Below are 5,886 nucleotides of genomic sequence, written 5' to 3' on the forward strand. Positions count from 1 at the left end.
CTTTCAGACCACAATGCTATGAAGCTTGAAATCAACCACAGAAAAAAGTCTGGAAAACCTCCAAAAGCATGGAGGTTAAAGAAAACCCTACTAACGAATGAGTGGGTCAACCAGGCAATTAGAGAAGAAATTTAAAAATATATGGAAACAAACGAAAATGAAAATACAACAATCCAAACGCTTTGGGACGCAGCGAAGGCAGTCCTGAGAGGAAAATACATTGCAATCCAGGCCTATCTCAAGAAACAAGAAAAATCCCAAATACAAAATCTAACAGCACACCTAAAGGAAATAGAAGCAGAACAGCAAAGACACCCCAAACCCAGCAGAAGAAGAGAAAGAATAAAGATCAGAGCAGAAATAAACAATATAGAGTCTAGGGGCGCCTGGGTGGCGCAGTCGGTTAAGTGTCCGACTTCAGCCAGGTCACGATCTCGCGGTCCGTGAGTTCGAGCCCCGCGTCGGGCTCTGGGCTGATGGCTCAGAGCCTGGAGCCTGTTTCCGATTCTGTGTCTCCCTCTCTCTCTGCCCCTCCCCCGTTCATGCTCTGTCTCTCTCTGTCCCCAAAATAAATAAACGTTGAAAAAAAAAATTAAAAAAAAAAAAAAAAAAAAAAAAAAAAAAAAACAATATAGAGTCTAAAAAAACTGTAGAGCAGATCAACGAAACCAAGAGTTGGTTTTTTGAAAAAATAAACAAAATTGACAAACCTCTAGCCAGGCTTCTCAAAAAGAAAAGGGAGATGACCCAAATAGATAAAATCATGAATGAAAATGGAATTATTACAACCAATCCCTCAGAGATACAAACAATTATCAGGGAATACTATGAAAAATTATATGCCAACAAATTGGACAACCTGGAAGAAATGGACAAATTCCTGAACACCCACACGCTTCCAAAACTCAATCAGGAGGAAATAGAAAGCTTGAACAGACCCATAACCAGCGAAGAAATTGAATCGGTTATCAAAAATCTCCCAACAAATAAGAGTCCAGGACCAGATGGCTTCCCAGGGGAGTTCTACCAGACGTTTAAAGCAGAGATAATACCTATCCTTCTCAAGCTATTCCAAGAAATAGAAAGGGAAGGAAAACTTCCAGACTCATTCTATGAAGCCAGTATTACTTTGATTCCAAAACCAGACAGAGACCCAGTAAAAAAAAAGAGAACTACAGGCCAATATCCCTGATGAATATGGATGCAAAAATTCTCAATAAGATACTAGCAAATCGAATTCAACGGCATATAAAAAGAATTATTCACCATGATCAAGTGGGATTCATTCCTGGGATGGAGGGCTGGTTCAACATTCGCAAATCAATCAACGTGATACATCACATTAACAAAAAAAAAGAGAAGAACCATATGATCCTGTCAATCGATGCAGAAAAGGCCTTTGACAAAATCCAGCACCCTTACTTAATAAAAACCCTCGAGAAAGTCGGGATAGAAGGAACATACTTAAAGATCATAAAAGCCATTTATGAAAAGCCCACAGCTAACATCATCCTCAACGGGGAAAAACTGAGAGCTTTTTCCCTAGATCAGGAACACGACAGGGATGCCCACTCTCACCGCTGTTGTTTAATATAGTGCTGGAAGTTCTAGCATCAGCAATCAGACAACAAAAGGAAATCAAAGGCATCAAAATTGGCAAAGATGAAATCAAGCTTTCGCTTTTTGCAGATGACATGATATTATACATGGAAAATCCGATAGACTCCACCAAAAGTCTATTAGAATTGATACATGAATTCAGCAAAGTTGCAGGATACAAAATCAATGTACAGAAATCAGTTGCATTCTTATACACTAACAATGAAGCAACAGAAAGACAAATAAAGAAACTGATCCCATTCACAATTGCACCAAGAAGCATAAAATACCTAGGAATAAATCTAACCAAAGATGTAAAGGATCTGTATGCTGAAAACTATAGAAAGCTTATGAAGGTAATTGAAGAAGATTTAAAGAAATGGAAAGACATTCCCTGCTCATGTTTTGGAAAAATAAATATTGTCAAAATGTCAATACTACCCAAAGCTATCTACACATTCAATGCAATCCCAATCAAAATTGCACCAGCATTCTTCTCGAAACTAGAACAAGCAATCCTAAAATTCATATGGAACCACAAAAGGCCCCGAATAGCCAAAGGAATTTTGAAGAAGAAGACCAAAGCAGGAGGCATCAAAATCCCAGACTTTAGCCTCTACTACAAAGCTGTCATCATCAAGACAGCATGGTATTGGCACAAAAACAGACACATAGACCAATTAAATAGAATAGAAACCCCAGAACTAGACCCACAAACGTATGGCCAACTCATCTTTGACAAAGCAGGAAAGAACATCTAATGGAAAAAAGACAGCCTCTTTAACAAATGGTGCTGGGAGAACTGGACAGCAACATGCAGAAGGTTGAAACTAGACCACTTTCTCACACCATTCACAAAAATAAACTCAAAATGGATAAAGGACCTGAATGTGAGACAGGAAACCATCAAAACCTTAGAGGAGAAAGCAGGAAAAGACCTCTCTGACCTCAGCCGTAGCAATCTCTTACTCGACACATCCTCAAAGGCAAGGGAATTAAAAGCAAAAGTGAATTACTGGGACCTTATGAAGATAAAAAGCTTCTGCACTGCAAAGGAAACAACCAACAAAACTAAAAGGCAACCAACGGAATGGGAAAAGATATTTGCAAATGACATATCGGACAAAGGGCTAGTATCCAAAATCTATAAAGAGCTCACCAAACTCCACACCCGAAAAACAAATAACCCATTGAAGAAATGGGCAGAAAACATGAATAGACACTTCTCTAAAGAAGACATCCGGATGGCCAACAGGCACATGAAAAGATGTTCAGCGTTGCTCCTTATCAGGGAAATACAAATCAAAACCACACTCAGGTAACACCTCACGCCAGTCAGAGTGGCCAAAATGAACAAATCAGGAGACTATAGATGCTGAAGGGGATGTGGAGAAACGGGAACCCTCTTGCACTGTTGGTGGGAATGCAAATTGGTGCAGCTGCTCTGGAAAGCAGTGTGGAGGTTCCTCAGAAAATTAAAAATAGACCTACCCTATGACCCAGCAATAGCACTGCTAGGAATTTATCCAAGGGATACAGGAGTACTGATGCATAGGGGCACTTGTACCCCAATGTTCATAGCAGCACTCTCAACAATAGCCAAATCATGAAAAGAGCCTAAATGTCCATCAATTGATGAATGGATAAAGAAATTGTGGTTTATATACACAATGGAATACTACGTGGCAATGAGAAAAAATGAAATATGGCCTTTTGTAGCAACGTGGATGGAACTGGAGAGTGTGATGCTAAGTGAAATAAGCCATACAGAGAAAGACAGATACCATATGGTTTCACTCTTATGTGGATCCTGAGAAACTTAACAGGAACCCATGGGGGAGGGGGAGGAAAAAAGAAAAAAAAAAAAAAAAGAGGTTAGAGTGGGAGAGAGCCAAAGCATAAGAGACTGTTAAAAACTGAGAACAAACTTAGGGTTGATGGGGGGTGGGAGGGAGGAGAGGGTGGGTGATGGGTATTGAGGAGGGCACCTTTTGGGATGAGCACTGGGTGTTGTATGGAAACCAATTTGACAATAAATTTCATATAAAAAATAAAATAAAATAAATAAATAAATAAAAATAAATAAAAAAAAATAATGACAAGACCAAATTTTGGCAAGATATGGAGGAAATGCATCACAAATACATTGCTACTGAAAATGTTAAATGGTACGGCCACCCTGGAAAACCATATGGACATTTCTTTAAGAAACTTAACGTGCAACTACTATATGACCTAGCAATTATACTCCTGAGGATTTACCCCAGAGAAATGAAGGCTTAAAATAAAGACATAAAACCTGTACATTAATGTTTATGGTGCTTCAGTCATAATAGTCCCCTACTGGAAACGACCCAGATGTCCTTCAATGAGTGAATGACTAAATAAATTGTGTTACACTGATACCTCAGAATAGAACTATTTATAGATACAACAACCTAGATAATTATGCTGAATAAAAACATCCATATACAAAAAAAAAAAAATCACATTGCAAAAAGTGGATATTCATATACAAAAGAATGAAACTGGATCTTATCTTACTCCATACATAAAAACTAACTCAAAATGGATTAAAGATTTAAACATAAGACCCCAAACTGTAAAACTCATAAAAGAAAACCTAGGTGAAAGCTTCATGACCTTGGTCTTGGCAACGATTTCATGGATTGGACATTAAAAAGTACAATCAAAAACAAAAGTAAAAATAAACAGATTGGTCTACATCAAATGAAAATCTGTGTACAGCAAAGAAAACAACCATTGGAGTGAAAAGGCAACTTATGGAATGGGAACAAACATTAGCAAAATACAGATTTGATAAGGGGTTAATGTTCAAAATATGTAGGAACTCCTAAAACTCAGCAGCAAAAAACAAACAAACCTAATAATCAAATTAACCAATTAACAATTAACAAACCAATTAACAAATGGGCTAAGGACTTGAATAGATATTTCTCCAAAGAAGACATAGAAAGGCCAACAGGTATATGAAAAAATACTTAATGTTACTAACCATCAGGGAAATGCAAATCAGAAGTACAGTGATATATATATAACCTCACATCTGTCAGGATGGCTACCATAAAAAATACAAAAGATAAGAAGCATTAGCAAGGATGGGGAGAAACTGAAACCCTTATACACTGTTGGTGCAAATGCAAAATGGTGCCAATGCTAAGTAAAAGAGTATGGAAGATCTTCATATAATTAAAAATAGAATTCCTTGTGGGCCAGTAATCCACTTCTTGATATGTATCCAAAAGAATTGAAATCAGAATCTCTAAGACATTTTAGCACTTTCATGTTCATTGCAGCACTATTCAAAATAGCCAAGATGTGAAAACATCTATGGATATATGAATGAACAAAGAAAATGTGGCATGCTTTCCAACCAGGGCCTGCAGAATGGCTCCTGCAAAAAAGGGTAGCAAGAAGAAGGGCCATTCAGCCATCATTGAGGTAGTGACCAGAGAACACACCATCAACATTCACAAGAGGATCCATGGAGTGGAGTTTAAGAAGCATTGCCTCTTGGTCATTCAAAAAGATCCAGAAATTTGCCATGAAGGAGATGAGAATTCCAGATGTGCACATTGACACCAGGTTTAACAAAGCTGTCTGGGCAAAGGAATAAGGAATGTTCCATACTGTGTCCACGTGTGGTTGTGCAGAAAATGTAACAAGGGTGAAGATTCACCAAACAAGCTCTATACATTGGTTACCTAAACACCAGTCACCACTTTTAAAAACCTACAGTTAATGTGGATAATAACTAATCACTGATTGTCATATAAAGGAATAAAACTGAAAAAAAGAAAATAAACTAAAATAAGCCCATCACAGAAAAACAAAACCTACACAGTTCTACTTATATGAGGTCTCTCAAATAGTGAAAATCTATATAAATAGTGAAAATCTATATAAAGCTGTTGATTAGTGGTTGCCAGGGGCTGTAGAAGGGAGAAATAGTCATGACGTTAAGGTTAAGCAAGATAAATAAGCTCTAGAGATCTGTTGTACAACATAGAACCTATAGTCAACAACAATATATTGTTCACTTAAAAATTTAAATGTTCTCTTAGGAATCCAAGCTGGTGCAGCCACTCTGGAAAACAGTATTGAGGTTCCTCAAAAAACTAAAAATAGAACTACCCTACAACCCAATAGTTGCACTACTAGGCATTTATTCATGGGATACAGGTGTGCTGTTTCAAAGGGATACATGCACCCCCATGTCTATAGCAGCACTATCAACAATAGCCAAAGTATGGAAAGAGCCCAAAT

The 5,886-nt window shown here is 37.6% G+C and overlaps 1 pseudogene; it reads left to right on the forward strand.

Moving 5' to 3' along the window:
- Positions 1-4,696: 4,696 nt before the first annotated feature.
- On the forward strand, positions 4,697-5,385 carry LOC123594448 (annotated as a pseudogene).
- The last annotated feature ends 501 nt before the right edge of the window (positions 5,386-5,886 follow it).

This window comes from Leopardus geoffroyi, chromosome X (genome assembly GCF_018350155.1).
Source record: "Leopardus geoffroyi isolate Oge1 chromosome X, O.geoffroyi_Oge1_pat1.0, whole genome shotgun sequence".
In the NCBI taxonomy this organism is placed as follows: domain Eukaryota; kingdom Metazoa; phylum Chordata; class Mammalia; order Carnivora; family Felidae; genus Leopardus; species Leopardus geoffroyi.